This window comes from Oryza sativa, chromosome 12 (assembly GCF_034140825.1).
Source record: "Oryza sativa Japonica Group chromosome 12, ASM3414082v1".
In the NCBI taxonomy this organism is placed as follows: domain Eukaryota; kingdom Viridiplantae; phylum Streptophyta; class Magnoliopsida; order Poales; family Poaceae; genus Oryza; species Oryza sativa.
In genome coordinates, this window is record NC_089046.1 from 5,182,389 (window position 1) to 5,199,763 (window position 17,375).

Here is a 17,375-nt window from a genome sequence, read left to right on the forward strand (position 1 = left end):
TCTCTCATATTTTTTAGATGTTACGTTCGAGTTGAGTTTAGACTTGAACATTTGAACATTTAAGATGGTATACATTTCCTAGCTAAATGATATCAAATGTTTTAAAAGTTGTATCTAATTAGTTACTATGTATTTAGAGGTACAAGGGAGATCTGTCAAGTTCTCCGGGAATGGAAACTTATACTTCTATTCATACAATATGTGACGGTATCACATACTATAGTATTTCTTCTAGGAATCACATATTATAGTATTTCTTCTAGGAGTACTTCATATGTCTTTGGTTCAAAGTTCAAACTAGACAATTGTTCATACGGGTGAAAACAGATCGGACATTCGCTTCGTTCCTAATCCGTCTGAAACAAGGATATGGTGGGGCTTGTAGAAATTCGGCGAATACGAACCCGGATACGGATATATAATATCCTGTTATGATCCAAGTAGATTGACAAAATGGTTTGGTGGCATCGAGCAAAATATATAGACGTATGAGAACTTTCTCAATTCATACAATGCGCATGAAGGACACATCGCGCGACCAGGCACGTATTATATTATCACGAGTCTTGGTCAACAAACAAAAAGGATCAAATTTCAAGCAGAACTGATTTTCAGTTGTCTCCGTCCATATTGTAGAGATATCTAACAATATGCCATCTCCTAGCAACTAAACAAAACAGATTTCAAACAAAACTGTTGACGCAAGTGAAATTGTATAGAAATAAACCATCTCCGCACTGTACTAGGAAGTTGCCACATCAATTTCCACTTCCGACTAAATAATATCAGGTGTTCTGCTATAAACTTATTTGTATCCTTAATAGAAACGTACGGGACGGCAACCTCTCTGGTCAAAAAAATAATCTCAGGTGGCTGCATCAGCAAACTTCACTGTTAGAATAGCTTATCAACAATGTATTGACTCAGGACATCTCAATATTTTGGATCACGGGTTGTTGGAACATTGCAATCAGTGTTTTTGTTCTTCTAACCCATGAAGCTTGGCCACAAACTATGCCATGAAATTATCATACATGCTGTGAAGTTCATACATGACACCGGAATTCCAATGTACCTATGTCAAGTAAATCTGTCAAGACACTAGTGTTCTGAAACTATCAAATTTTGGTAGAATTCCATTGGTAAAGATCATGGTTAATTTGTTACCTTAACGAAATTTGGTAACACAAAAAATTGGTAGGATTGAACGTGGCAATAAAGTGAACATGCCCTTCATTTCCGTACGTGTTCCACATTGGTGCGTCTACGTATCATGCCATATATACGTATGTTGAACAAAGTTAAAGAGCCTTATCTCTCTTGTGGCAAATTACAGGGACAAATTTAAGAATGGCATTTGGAGAGTGGCCACTTGAGTTGCAAAAAGTTAAATTTTCCCTCAAATGCAATACGTGTCAAGAAAAATTGTAAAGAAAAAAAATGAAGAGCATAGAGTGTACGTAGTGACATATATCATCAAATTTCTATTTCATAATCAATTTGGATGTGAATAATACTTGTATTGCTTATATCTCGGATTTGTCTCTCCAATGTTTTGACATTGCATTCAAGTTGAATTAAGACTTGAACATTTAGGATGGTATACCGTATACGTTTCCTAGCTAAATCAAACTAAATGTTATAAAAATTGTATATATTGTTTCTATGTATTTAGAGGAACGAGGGAAGTACCTCAAGTTCTCTAGAGATCAAAAGTTGTACTTCCGTCCATGCAGTATGTAACAGTATCACATACTATAGATTTTCGCCTAGGAGTACTTCATAGTATGTCTTTGGTTCAAACCAGACAATTTTTCATATAGGTTTAAATAGATCAGATATTGTGTCCTATCCGCTCCACTCCGAATCTGTTCGAAATGAGGATATGGTGGGGCCTGTAGAAATCTGGTAAATATACAAATGCTGATACGGATAGTTTCCAGTTTAGATCGAAGTAGGTTGATGAAATGGTATGGTGGCAAAGAGCTAAATACATACACATATGAAAGCATTTTCAATTTATAAAATCACTTTTCTATGCCTACTCAATGACTAGCAATGTGCATGTAGGACAGCTCGTGCAAGCAGGTACGTATTAGATTATCATGAGTCTTGGACAACAAACAAAAGGGGATCAAATTTCAAGAACTGATTTTCAGTTGTCTCCATCCATATTGTGGAGATATCTACCAATATACCATCTCCTAGCAACTAAACAAAACTGATTTCAAACAAAAATTTTGACGCAAATGAAATTGTACAGAAAAAAACCATCTCTGCACTGCATGCACTAGGAAGTTGCCACATCACTTTCCACTTCCAACTAAATAATCTCAGGTGTTCTGCTGTAAAAATATATGTTTCTTTAATAGAAACGGGAGGGGGCAACCTCTCTAGTTAATAAAAACTAAATAATCTCAGGTGGCTGCATCAGCATCAATTTTTCAGTTTTAGATTAGCTTATCAACAATGTATTGACTCTGGACATGTCGATATTTAGGGTCACAGGTTGTTGGAACATTGTAATCAGTGTTATGTTCTTCTAGCCCACGAATCTTGGCCACAACACTATGCCATGAAATTTTCATACAGGGGTTGTGAAATTTGTACATGACGCAGTAATTGCAATGTACCTATGTCTAAATCTATCAAGACACTAATGGGGTCGCTGAGCTCCCTAGGAGAATCGGTAGATGTAAAAGCTATTCTCTCTCTAACGAGCGTAAGAGCTGTTCTGTTGTTGCAACGAGCTTTCCTGCTATTGGATTTATCTGATAGAATATTTGATGGTTGATATCAGTACCATATAGATGTACTTCCTTTCTTTGACAAATTAAATGTGCTTGAGTATTGTAATATGCTGGCTTAAACAAATGTAAACATGTCTCTGGCTGGTGCAAATATTTAGAGCTAAGCTATATATGGCCTGGCGCAACCTCAATCACAATGGTTTCGTTCCGATAATGGGAATAGCTCAATCCCAAAGATGTTTCCTTGTTTCACATGGTACAACAATTTGGCGGGGGTGGGTGCGATACAGTGCAATAACTCGAGAATTGAACGTTCGAGTGCAACAACTTGATAAGTAGGTGCGTTTTAGTATAAGAACTTGACAATTTAGTATTTGATACATAAACTTAGCTAAGCATATGCTAGGTACTTAAAATATACAAATCCACGCTAGTATATTGTCAAAATAAGTACTTAAAAATTAAATATGTATAAAAAAGTGCTCCAAATAATTAAGTTGCCGCATAACTTGTTAACTTATTGTATCGAAATCGTACATATCTTGCAAGTTGTTGCATTTATGTGATCACTTATAAAGTTCTGGTACTAAATTACACCTATCTGCCAAGTTGTTACGTTAAAACGCTCATTTCTCAAATTCTTGCACCAAATTACACCCATCTGCTAAGTTGATGCACCGTAGGTGTAATTTACTCTTTCAGTAGTTTAAATGTGTCGAGAGAGAAATTAGCAGATCCATCAGAATAGGATATAAATTTCGCAGAAAATAAACAAAAAAGGGAATAAAGGAGGGAGACTGGCCGGAGCGCCGCTCCCGCCGTTCGCCACGTGGCAGCGGGCCATGGAGTCACTCACCCCTATCCAGCACACACTAGAATGCTCTTGGAGCGCCCTAAGGCCGGCCTCAGGTTTGCTCATCTTCATCGCCCTCCGTGGCCACGGCTGTCGGTGACATGGGACCGGGAGTATCATGACTAGAGGCTTGGGCAGGAGCAATCACCCACGAGGCCTGACCCCCTCGGGGGGGTCGGGCCCGAGGGTGATGTGGCCGCCCCCCTCTTTGTCTTCCCGAGGGGTCGGACCGCTCCCGTTTCGGCCCCGAGGGCTGAGGCGCCCCGACCCCTTGTAGGTTTTGCGCCGCGTGTATGGGTTAGGTGAGCGCAGCGGGGCTCACCTAACCGCATTTATTGCGGTTTGGACGAGCGCGTCACGCCGCATGTAACGCAGTGCAGCGCGCTCGTTTATCCGGTCTGTGACCAGTCACAGACCGATCAGATCGTGGGTTAGGTGGCGACAGGCGGTCTGACGCACGCCTCGCCCCATCCCGTCAGGATGAGAGCCTCCAAGCACTCATCCCTAGCCGGGGTCGGCGTGTTAGCTCCTGGAGGTGGCACGTTGGACCCGGTCAGATATATACCAGGCTTCATCCTAACCATTACAGGCAAGATATTGTATGAAGAAGGGCGAACATGCAGATTGTTAAACTGACACGTGGTGGACAAGAATGACCGATTTGTGACCGGTCTGACAATGGTCATGTCGTCAGCAGACAGCCATGTTCCCACGTCGCGCCTGCTTCCGGCGGAAGTGGAGGTAGGTATGGGCCGTCCCATCAGAAGGTCATTCGGACGGCAGCCATACAAATCTCCGTCCATTAATGAAGAGAAGTCAAGTTGGAGGGAAGAGAGGATGAGTCCCCACACAAAAGAAAGAGAGGGAGAGATGGTGCATGTGGTATCCCCTTGAGATATAAAAGGAGGACCTTGCCCACTTAGAGAAAAAAAAAAAGAGAAGACGATCCCAGAACGATCGGGGGCTGGAGGGGGGATGATCTGGAGAGGGTTTTTAGAATAAGAGCTCTCTGGCTCTCCAGCTCTTTGTAGCTTCTTCATACACAGATCCACCAGAACACAGGAGTAGGGTATTACGCTTCTCAGCGGCCCGAACCTGTATACATCGCCCGTGTCTTGTGCTTTTTCCACTCTCGCGAACTTTCCACAGACTAGGAGCTTAGAATCTTACCCAGGGCCCCCGGCCGAACTGGCAAAGGGGGGCCTGCGCGGTCTCCCGGTGAGGAGCCCCACGCTCCGTCATCTGGCGCGCCAGGTAGGGGGCTCTGCGAGTGATCTTCTGAGCTCTCGCACTCTTTCGTGTGCGCCCAGCTTTTCCTGTTCAGCCCAATGGCCGAACAAGCAAAGGCGCACAACCTCTCTCCGAGCGTTAGCGGTGACGATGGGGAGCCAAACCCACGCCGTCGAGCTCGTACTCCACCGCCCCCTCCACGCCAAAGTCCTAGGAGGGAGGAGGTGCTCGAGAGGGTCGAAGGATCCGCGACTTCGACATCCACGGGTGATGGAGAAGGGCGCCGAGATGGGGAGCGTCGCCTCCTCGTCTACGGCGACGGCAGCGCGCCCCAGGGCGCGCTCCAAGCTGCGGGCGCGCTCCTGCGTCACCCGCCTGTCGTCCCTGACCTGGAGTCTCCAGCCCAACGATGACTGGACGACGTGGCCAACTTGGTCATGACGGCACAGCGGCGCCTAGGTGCTGGTGGTTGGTCCTCCGCCACCAAGACCTCTGGCGCTGCTACCACCGGCTCCGTGTCGTCAAGGCGGAGGGCGCGACGAGCGGCGGCTGTTGCTCGCCATTCGGCTGCCACTCCCTCGTCAGCGCCTCCGACCCGGGAAGATCAGCGTGGGGGGCCAGATGCCCGCATCGATATCGAGCGCCGGCGTAATGGTCGGCGTGCTCCCCACGCAACGGAGGGCGCCTCCTCGTCCGGAGAGTCACCTCAACACAGACGCGGGGATCAGCCCTCCGTGCCCCCGGTTGGTGGTGTCGGCTGTAGAGCCTTTGTGGCGAGCCTTCGGAACGTCCGTTGGCCCCCAAGGTTCCGGCCCACCATCGCCGAAAAATATGACGGGAGCGTCAACCCCGCCGAGTTTCTCCAGGTCTACACGACCGGGATCGAGGCCGCCGGGGGTGACGACAGGGTCATGGCGAATTTCTTTCCCATGGCCCTGAAGGGACAGGCACGGGGTTGGCTAATGAACTTGCCACCCGCGTCCGTCCACTCTTGGGAGGATTTGTGCCAACAGTTCACCATAAACTTTCAAGGTACATATCCGCGCCCAGGTGAAGAAGCGGACTTACATGCAGTCCAGCGAAGGGATGATGAGTCACTTCGCTCATATATTCAGCGGTTCTGTCAAGTCCGCAACACCATACCATGCATCCCTGCACACGCGGTGATCTACGCGTTCAGGAGGGGTGTGCGGCACAACCGCATGCTTGAAAAGATCGCCTCCAAAGAGCCCCAGACTACCGCGGAGCTTTTTCAGCTCGCGGACCGAGTGGCTCGCAAGGAGGAGGCCTGGACTTGGAACCCCTCCGGTTCCGGTGTGGCAGCTTCGGCCGCCCCCGGGTCCGCTGCTCGGACAGGGCGGCGTGACAGGAGGAGGAAGAAAAGGTCGGCCCATTCCGACGACGAGGGTCATGTCCTCGCCGTCGAAGGCGTTTCGCTGGCCACCCGAAAGGGGAGGCCTACGAGCGACAAAAAGAAGGAAGCCGACGCTCCCTGACCTCGGCTACTTGGAAGAGCGAAGGTGGCGCGCGGCCCTTCGAGCCGCGCGCTACCAGCAGAGCCTGCGGCGCTACCATCAGCGCCACGTCCGGGCCCGATCACTCTGCGTCGATGACCTCGTCCTACGCCGCGTCCAAGCGCGTGCTGGATTGAGCAAGCTCTCACCAATGTGGGAGGGTCCGTATCGAGTGATCGGCGTCCCCAGGCCGGGCTCCGTTCGGCTGGCCACGGGCGACGGCACAGAGCTGCCTAACCCGTGGAACATCGAACACCTTCGTCGCTTCTACCCCTAGTGGGGGTCGGGTGTCAGGTCTTGGGCTCGGGCCAACCCCGCACCCCCCCGGGCGTGCAGGGTTGGCCGGGGGCTTATCTTTTTTCTCTTCCGTATTTCAATAAAAGCATTTTCGATTTCCTAAAGGCTGTGTCTGTGCTTTTGTTTCCTTTTGAAGAATCTTGACTTGAAATAGGTCACTCGTGCTCAATCCTACCCTCGGGGGCTCGGGTCGGCTAAAATCGCCAAAAGGGGCCCAGAACCGAGCCGTGCCCTGGGACATGGTGAACTCCGGGGGGGAATCGGCAAAAACCCACAATCGGGTCACCCATAACCCTCGGTCACCATGCTCCCGGCCTGGCCAGTCTCGACATGTGGATCTCCCCAGGCACTAGCCTTGACCCGCGTCGTTTGAGGCTGGGACCTGGGCACGAGCCCTTGTTCAAGCCAAGACACAGAAGGACCGTGGCACAGACCATCCTCGTCTCATACACAGAACAAATGAAATTGACACAAAAATTTCCTCTTTATTTGATTGCAGATTAAATCAGCGTATAACAAGAAGGGGGCCCGAAGGCCTCGGAAGAAGAAGGAAAAGCTATTAAGATTGGCGGAGGCCTAGGGGCTCACTCCGACGCGCCCGGGTAGCCGGCCTCGCCGTCGCTGTCGTCCGCACCGTCGTCACCGCACTCCTCGTCGGAGTTGAAGGCAAACGCGAGCCAAGGGGCCGCTCATTATTGTCGGTCGGTTTTCCCTTGCTGATGCGCGCGATTTGCGATCGCCGGGATTCTGCCCGAAGAGAGAGAGAGCAGGGAGGAGAGGCCCCCGAGCCGAACGGCGGCCCAAGGCCCCCGACGGCCGGAGCTGGCCCTCTGCCTGCTTGTCCGACGGTGCCAGGCGCCCCCGACCCCCAGGATGGCCCCGAGGCCACTGCGGGAAGGCCGCGCCTGTCGCCCTCTGACCCCGAGGTCGTCGGCACAGAAGCCGAGTGCGCCCCGCGTGGCCTCTCGGATGGAGAGCGCCCTGGAGATGTGGCCCCTGACGAAGAAGATCGGCCCCGCCGAAAGGTGCAGCGGCCCGTCTACTTCGTTAGCGAGGCCCTCCGGGACGCTGAGACCCGATACCTTCAGGCCCAGAAGATGCTTTACGCTATCCTGATAGCTTCGAGGAAGTTGCGCCATTATTTCCAGGCGCATCGGGTCACGGTGGTTACGTCTTATCCCCTCGGCCAAATCTTGTATAACCGAGAGGGTACTGGACGGGTGGTGAAATGGGCAATCGAACTCGCTGAATTCGATTTGCGCTTTGAACCACGCCACGCGATCAAGAGCCAGGCCCTCGCCGACTTTGTGGCGGAGTGGACCCCAGCTCCCGAGCTCGTCTCCGCCCCCGAGGCCAGCTCGGGCCCATCGCAGCTGCCTCACACCGCCCTCTGGGTGATGTAGTTCGACGGCACCTGTAGGAACCGGCCCCACCTATCACCAGGCCTTAGAAGTGGCGTCACGCCCGACCGCTTCCCTCGGGGAGGGCGATCGCCCTGGCATAACGCCAGGGGCTACTGTCGGTGACATGGGACCGGGAGTATCATGACTAGAGGCTTGGGCAGGAGCAATCACCCACGAGGCCTGACCCCCTCGGGGGGGTCGGGCCCGAGGGTGATGTGGCCGCCCCCCTCTTTGTCTTCCCGAGGGGTCGGACCGCTCCCGTTTCGGCCCCGAGGGCTGAGGCGCCCCGACCCCTTGTAGGTTTTGCGCCGCGTGTATGGGTTAGGTGAGCGCAGCGGGGCTCACCTAACCGCATTTATTGCGGTTTGGACGAGCGCGTCACGCCGCATGTAACGCAGTGCAGCGCTCTCGTTTATCCGGTCTGTGACTAGTCACAGACCGATCAGATCGTGGGTTAGGTGGCGACAGGCGGTCTGACGCACGCCTCGCCCCATCCCGTCAGGATGAGAGCCTCCAAGCACTCATCCCTAGCCGGGGTCGGCGTGTTAGCTCCTGGAGGTGGCACGTTGGACCCGGTCAGATATATACCAGCCTTCATCCTAACCATTACAGGCAAGATATTGTATGAAGAAGGGCGAACATGCAGATTGTTAAACTGACACGTGGTGGACAAGAATGACCGATTTGTGACCGGTCTGACAATGGTCATGTCGTCAGCAGACAGCCATGTTCCCACGTCGCGCCTGCTTCCAGCGGAAGTGGAGGTAGGTATGGGCCGTCCCATCAGAAGGTCATTCGGACGGCAGCCATACAAATCTCCGTCCATTAATGAAGAGAAGTCAAGTTGGAGGGAAGAGAGGATGAGTCCCCACACAAAAGAAAGAGAGGGAGAGATGGTGCATGTGGTATCCCCTTGAGATATAAAAGGAGGACCTTGTCTACTTAGAGAAAAAAAAAGAGAAGACGATCCCAGAACGATCGGGGGCTGGAAGGGGGGATGATCTGGAGAGGGTTTTTAGAATAAGAGCTCTCTGGCTCTCCAGCTCTTTGTAACTTCTTCATACACAGATTCACCAGAACACAGGAGTAGGGTATTACGCTTCTCAGCGGCCCGAACCTGTATACATCGCCCGTGTCTTGTGCTTTTTCCACTCTCGCGAACTTTCCACAGACTAGGAGCTTAGAATCTCACCCAGGGCCCCCGGCCGAACTGGCAAAGGGGGGCCTGCGCGGTCTCCCGGTGAGGAGCCCCACGCTCCGTCAGCGCGGCTGCCACACTTGGGTGCCAGTGGTAGCCACCCTTCATGGACATGATGCCGTGGTGAAAGAGGCGAGCGGATGAGACTAAAACAGCGGTGGCGGGCGGTTGCCTGTAGCCTGCAGCGTAGATGTGTTTAAACTAGAATGCTCTCAGCCCATAGCTAGCGCAGATGTAAAATTGATTGTCGCAGGTGGATATTTGGCTCCGAGGGTCATACCCGCCTAGAAAAATAAAAGTCCAATGTCGCTAAAAAATATTTTTCTAGTAGAGTGTGACGCCACGTCGGCTGAATAGAAAAGCAGGCTTGGACTCCAGTGGTGGCTTACCCCTATCCAAACAATCACGCAGGATGTTGTAGCTTTTCAGCGGCCACATTTCGATGGTGATTTCCCTTCCTAGACACAGGGATTGAGAAGGTCAAGCGCTTTCTAGTTTAGCAGGCGACCCATCAAGTTTGTGGTATTTTTTGATAGGGGAGATTCTTTATTGGTATGAAATCATTGTTCTATATATGGAATTTTCCGGGAGATAAATAATCTGGCCGACAAAGAATAAAATGAGGAGGAAAAAAAGAAATAGAGAAAAATTGGGGAGAATGGCATGAAATCAAACGATTCACAGTCCTGGTGGCATATTTTGACATGTCTTGCGAATTGAGTGACAAATGCGCAAAGCATATCATATTATCAAATTTGTTAAGAGGAGTGTGAGATAGGACTGGAAATGGGGAATAGTCGGAGGATTAGTAGTATGATCCATTAGTATATGGTAGTATGGTAGTCACACATGGATCATATCGTGGCAGTCATCAAATTCCGCGCGAGAGGAAATGAGCGCGGTGGCACAGCGAGCAGCAGGCCTTAACGAGCAACAGGAATACAGGATAGCGTGACCGATATCCCCTTCACCAAGACACCGAGGCTGAGCCTGTCAGCGTGCAGGCCTAGAAGAGCATCTCACTACAACAAGCAGGGCTATAATTATCTGAAATTTAATACTCCTCCGTCCTACGATACAAGTGATTACATCATTTTTTATAAGAAAAAGATGAAGAAAAAAAAATGATATGTGATGGTACAAAAGATGATGGGTGAAACAATAAAATAATACAAAAGTTGGTAGGTAGAGGAATAAAATGGTATAAAAGTTGATAGGTGTGGATAATAAAGTACTATCTTGAAATCCTAAAATCTCTTATATTTTAGAACATAATAAAGGTGAAAATATCTTATTCTATGAGATGGAAGGAGTATTCTGCTTCTCTGATTCTCCAAACAAACCTCCGGTTGTTGTGTTCTGTCTCTGGCTAATCTCTGATCTTGAATTTTGCTGTCTATATTTGGCATGAGGGTCAACAATGCGATGAACTAGTAAAATGGCAGGATCCATGTGTGTATAACTGAATATACATGACAATTTAACCGGTGAGAGGATGGTGAGTTGTGGTTTGCTGGTCTATGGTTCTATATATGCGTCTATCATGGTGTTCTCCGCCATCAAGGATCCATGTGCAAGTACATGGAGCGGTGGCACGAATTGGTAACGCGATCTCGACGGGATGGGCAGCATCGAGCTCAGGACGGTAAGAGGGTGGCAAAGCGCTCGCGACGGGAAGAGAGGTGGCACAGCGAAGGAGGTGGATAGGAAAAAGGAAGATTCGATGATAGGGGCTAGAGTAAAAGGCATTAGCGATGCACGGACTTGTTAAGTGGGTATAATTTAGTGTATGAACTTGTAAAATGCTCATTTTGGTGCATGAGCTTGTCTGGTACTTGCAAATTGAGGTTAAAATGGTATGACAAGACCGATTTTTTTATGTTGAACATTATAAATTATAAATTAATATATCACGTATGTGCACCATAGTAGAAAGGTATATTTGTAAACTTAGTTTTCACTTTATCTTTCTTTTTGTCTTTTTTTTCTATCTCTTGCATCATTACTTGTTTTTTTATGCAATCATTATGTCTTATTATATGTTTATCCATCTTAGACACATGTTTACATGGAGTTTAAATCAAGGACAAAATCAGCAAGATTAATCTTGCCGTGCAATTCTGACCTTGTTTGCACACACCAAACAAGTTCGTGCATCAAAATGAGCGTAATACAAGTTCATGTACTATATTGCATCCACCTCTCACAAGTTCGTGTACCGCTGATGCAATTTACTCTAAGGAATAAATTGCCCTCACTGATGTGGTGGGTAATTTTCTAAAGTAGTATAACATTGACAAAATACCCATATAAATGAACGGTTAGATTACATACATACTACCTATACCCCTACTCCTATTACTAGAATGATGCACTCTTAAAGAACTCTCTAGTTAATGTTGTTGTGAATGTTCACCATCTAAAGATAGCAAGAGCACAAGCTAGAAAAAGGAAGCATTTAGAATGAAGAACTTAATTTTAACTAAACCACTATCTATCTATCTTTATATACTAAAAGTCCATTAAACTTCCTACAAACGCTTCTAAGCCGCCACGTGTTATTCCTATAAACACTCCTCAATCGCCACGTGGCATTCTAATATATCAGTGGACCCACTATTTTTAATTATACTAGATTATCTTTAAAAAAATACCACAGCCCACCTCCCTCCCTCTCCCACCGGCCCACACTGCAACTACATACGTACGTACGTACACGTAGTATATGTACGTTTCCTCCTCTAATACTTCCTCTCTCCTATTCTCTAAAAAAAAACCTCCCTCACTCCTTCCTATTTAATCCTATTATATTCTATAGCTAACAATTTTTTAATATAGAAAAAATATAAAAGAAATGAAATATCTTACTGTGCATTTTCACTTAAGTTGGTGAAACCTACTATTTTAAACATTAGATTTAAAGATGTACATAATTCAAATCAATGAATCCATTAAATCTATATTTAATGAAATAAACAATTTTGAACATAGATCGTTATTGTTTGCATGGCCACCAAAGAAGAAGGAAACATAAAAAAAATAACAATATCTATTAATTATGCCATCTTGAATCATTTTTACATAATAAAGATTGATTAAATGTCCTCTATAACGCTCTTAAGTCACCATGTCTCATGTCTCATGTTTTAAGTTTAGACATTCAAAGAAAAAAAATAAAACATGTAACTATGGGTTTTCAGTTAAATCGGTAAATCCACTGTTGTTAACCATTATATCTTGCAGCTGCAAAAGGTCGGGTCTTGAAGATAAAAAAAAATGGCATTTCAGAAAATAAAAAAAATCACCAGTTTCCACTTGGATCGTTTAGAAAGACTAGAAAAACGAAGTCCCTCCACCATCACCTTCCATCACATGAGTATAATAATGCTCGCCTATTTCCATGTCTCGCTCGAGCTCTACGCTATTCATTCCTCTTCAGACTCCCCTCCCTATTATCAGCTATATACTAAATGTGCAACAACCAATAATTGCAGATATTGACAAGACAATAATTTTAAGCTATACTTATAATTAAACCGATCCATATGCCTATATTTTGGCATTTAAGAAATATTGTCAATATCTATTTTTGTCATTATACATCAGTCTAGAAACAGGAGTAGAGAGCAAAATAAAAACATAAAAAAAATATAAATTCATGTTTCAATCAGTGTTCTTAATGATGGACAATGCAACTTTTGTATGGCACCCGAATCGCCATTAAATACTTTAAAATAATTAAAAAAACAAAACTATAAACATGAATAACTAAAAATATACATTTCACTCAGTACATAAGAAAAAAAACAGCTCAAATGTGAGTAGGCCAAGCCACTACATAAAAAAATGGACTAATTTGCTAGGCATGTGTTCTAAACAAAATAAGTCTACTTTATTGTTAGATGATGAAGATGACTATAAATAATTGACGTGGAGATTAGTAAAATTGCAATGCTAATGAAAAGATTATGGAGTAATTGTACTTTTGAAGTGCGATAAATGTTCTTCTGTTTATATACCACCCTTATTGTGTATGAAACGCTTTGTTTTACAACCAGAAACACCGTTAGTAATTGCAATGCATGGCAACATAAGTTACGCTTTGTTTGTAAGGGTAGAAAATTAACTGGATTATTTATATCATAATTTAAGACTAAGATATCTCCAAAATTCCTACAAACGCTCCTAAACCACAGTGTGGCAACCTACAAACGCTTCTAAGCCACCACGTGGCACTACAGTAAATTAGAGGCATTCCTAAAAATTTTGACAAAAAAACAAAACAAGTAATCATTGATTTTCATTAAATTTGGTGGTAATCCCCCCTCCTCTCCCCGCCACGTGGCCTACTCAACTACTTCCTCTGTTTTTCCTCTTTTCCACCTATTTCATCTCTTATTTTTATGCTTTATTAGTTAGAAAATCAAAAAAAAAATTGTGTCGAAGAACTAAGCAACCATAACATCTAAATCATACAACTAATTTTTATCTGCTTATATCTTTAAATTATGCATGACTAAGTTTAAAGTTTAAGACCAAATTTCATTATAATGTAATTTGGGTTATATTTTTTGATTTTTTGCGTGTCGTTCAAGCAACTATAATAATAATAATAATAATAATAATAATAATAATAATAATAATAATAATAATAATAATAATAATAATAATAATAATAATAATAATATATACTGGATTTTATCATCCTACATAACTTCATAATGATCAAATTATATATAAAGTCATAAAAGTAAAATGAAAACTATGAGTAATATTCCCAAAATATATTAGTTAGGAAGCAAAAGTTATTCTAAAATGTAAGAAAAAGCATACTAATATTTGATTCGTTGTAACCCATAAAATAATATTATAATCATCTCCTATCATTCAATTCCTCCATCTTCTAATTTTTAACTAATTAATAAAAATGATTAATAATTGGAAAGAAAAATAATTATAATTCTTAATTTATATCTGATTTTTAGTTTATTTTAGTTATTGTTTTATTTATAGTTAAATAAATATATAAGATCCATATTAGCCATATTTTACTGTATAAAAATAAAAATTTGTCATTTGATCATAGACACCAATCCTTTGTGTGGTAACCAAATAGCAAAAACAAGATAACATTATAAAAAAATGACAAATGTATAATATCACAAGTACATCCTCTGTAGCGCACTTAAGACATCACGTGTTACGTCTTAAATAAAAATAAAATCTTAGAAATTGTAAGAAAAAGATTAAACCATCAGTTTTTACTTAAATAGGTGGATCCATTATTTTTAACTAATAGATATACTTTAAAAAAAATCTGAAACCGCGCCATGTGTTACGTCTTAAAAATTAGAAAAAAAAATAGAAATTCTGAGAGAAGTATTGGATTATTGTTTTTCACTTAAATCATTTAGAAAAGAAATAAACCACCACTACACTTCACCCTCCCCCGCACATGCACACAACACAATACTACCGGTCCCCTTTTCTCTCAGCTTGAGCTCTCCCTTGAATGTTCTTTATAGCGAGAAATAATAAAAAAATTAAAATATACATACTGCTTTCTAATCTAGCTATTTTTGTATTCATAATTGAACCAACAATTTGAAGATCCATAATACCTATATTTCGAAATGATATAAAATAAAACAAGAAAAATAAAATGTCAATAAATTGAACTATTTGGTTCCAACCAGAAGGACTAACTTGATGGTGCAATTAGGACATATTTATTAACAATAATAGTTATTTAGGATTAGTTGAAAAAGCCACTAAACTTTCAATTAAACAAGACAAAACACCTTACTTTTAATTTACACTTAATTTGTTAGACACGTTTTTCCAACAAACCAAATCTAACTCCATAATGAAGAGATAGATAATTGTTTATATGGATGTATTAAATATTATATATTTTAGAAGCTAACAGATAGATTGAAAAAATTATCTAAGCAATGTCGATGAAAAAAATTATGGAGAAACAATACTTTTGAAATATGGCAGGTGTCATTCAATTGATATTCCACGTATATAAGTTTTTCAAACACAATTTATAATACATGCCCGCGCGAATGCGCAGGCTACCTCCCTAGTTGTTTTAAAGGGAGTAATTTACTATTTAACTATTCAGACACACTCAAACTCTAATTTAACTCTCGCACTCAAATTAACAACTTAATACATATAGCTATATCACAACCCTGATATTGTCCACATGCTAACTCACACACACGAACAGGCAAACTAACACAACCATACTAGGCACACGTTCTACCGAGGAGAAGGACTTCAATATGAGTCATACTTAGAGAGACATCTCTTCATCCTCTGTTTCACCCAATTCCACAACTGAATGGCTCATCTGAAGCTAAGCGTCCTCTTGCCTATTTGGAATCTTCTTCTTCATCACCAACAATTAATGTTGTGCATAAATGGGGAAATGATCCTAAGTGGAACATTATTGTTATTCAACACGCAGGTCTTGATGCAATGATGCCAGCTGTAAGCATGGAGGAAGATGAACCCTTCCTATCCGTGGTGCGGATCCTAGCTAGCTCCTCTAGGGGATGCTTCTACCTACAGTTGTGCCAGCTCCTCCTTCAAGTGATCTATCTGGTTTTGTCCTCTGCAGATCTTGATACACTTGTCATTAATTCTCCTATTCATGAGCCGCTATCAGCCTATCATTACATCAGTCCATTGTCCATTGCACTCAACATCCTCACAAAGTATTGCATACTCCGTCCGTCCCAAAATATAGCAACCGAGAACTAGATTGGACATCACCTAGTACGATGTACTGGACATGTAGATTGCTATATTCTGGGACGGAGGAAGTAGTAGAGCATGTCCAGATACGGTACTAGGTGATGTCCCATCTAGTTCTATATTGCTATATTCTGGGACGGAGGAAGTAGTAGAATTGTTCTCCGTCTCTGGTTCCAGTAATTGTTGTACTCATCATTGTGGGCCATAGATGGATCGTAACAATAATAGGTGTCCCTCAAGAGCTCACTATACCTATGACAAAGTTCTCGGATGGCCACCAATGCCACCTCTTGATACATATGGGCAAAAGTTCCTTCCTCCAGTTTCGAAGATCATGAACAAGATGCCTTAACGATCACTTAATTGTCGCCGTCAGACGAACATAACAGTTATTGACGATGAATATGACACTTCTCATTTATGTCAGGGGCAGGGGTGATGCGTTTCTACTTGGGGTTAGCTTGAATCCTATGTGCAGCTCCGTAACTATACCACCAACTTCGAACAAATGGATAGTCTCATTGATTGAGTTAGGTTAACTGAAAATACAGAAATAACTGAAAACTAGTGAAAATAAAAACTAAAACCAGAAAGCGAAAGTAAATCAAACAAAATTCAGAAATATCTTTTAAAGTTTTCTTATTTTTTGAAATAAATTATTTTTCAGATTTTAAATAATCAATTTCCGGAATAAAATAAATCCTTTTCCAGAATAAAACATTTTCAGATTAAAGAAATTAAATCTTGTCCTTTTCAAACTGGTTGATTTTTTGAAACGATGGGTCTTACTGTACGTACAAAACCAAAAAAAAAGTTCTTTTTTCAAGAACGTGATAATACTAAAAGCAAATTAAGGATCGTACGGTACCAATTTCTAATTAATTTTTTAAGAAAGCATAAACAGGACAGTAAGAAGTACATTACTATTTAGAAGGAAAGAGTATGCGCGGCACCAGATTTATAAAAGAAAAATGCAAAATTTTATTTCTTTAGAATATTTTCTCAGAAAAAGAAGAAATCAAAGAAATGATGTATATATACTATTAAAGAGGAATGGAGAAAAGCGGTCCTAATTTTTCAAATCTTTTTGGAAAGGCTTCTATATATTTTCATTTGGCTTAGGCTAAAGCCAAGGAGCCTCTCATATCAACTTTTCACTCCCGAAATTTTTATGTATAATTTCAAACACTTATATGTATATTTAACTCTCGTTCAGGAATTAGTCGAGATAAGTAATAAACAATATTAACAACAGGTATAAGTGTTTAATTATGATAGATGTGGATAACCTCTCAATCGTAAGAGTTCTAAGCAGTGGAAGGAAAAAACTAGCATAAGCGACGACTCCACTATATGGACAGC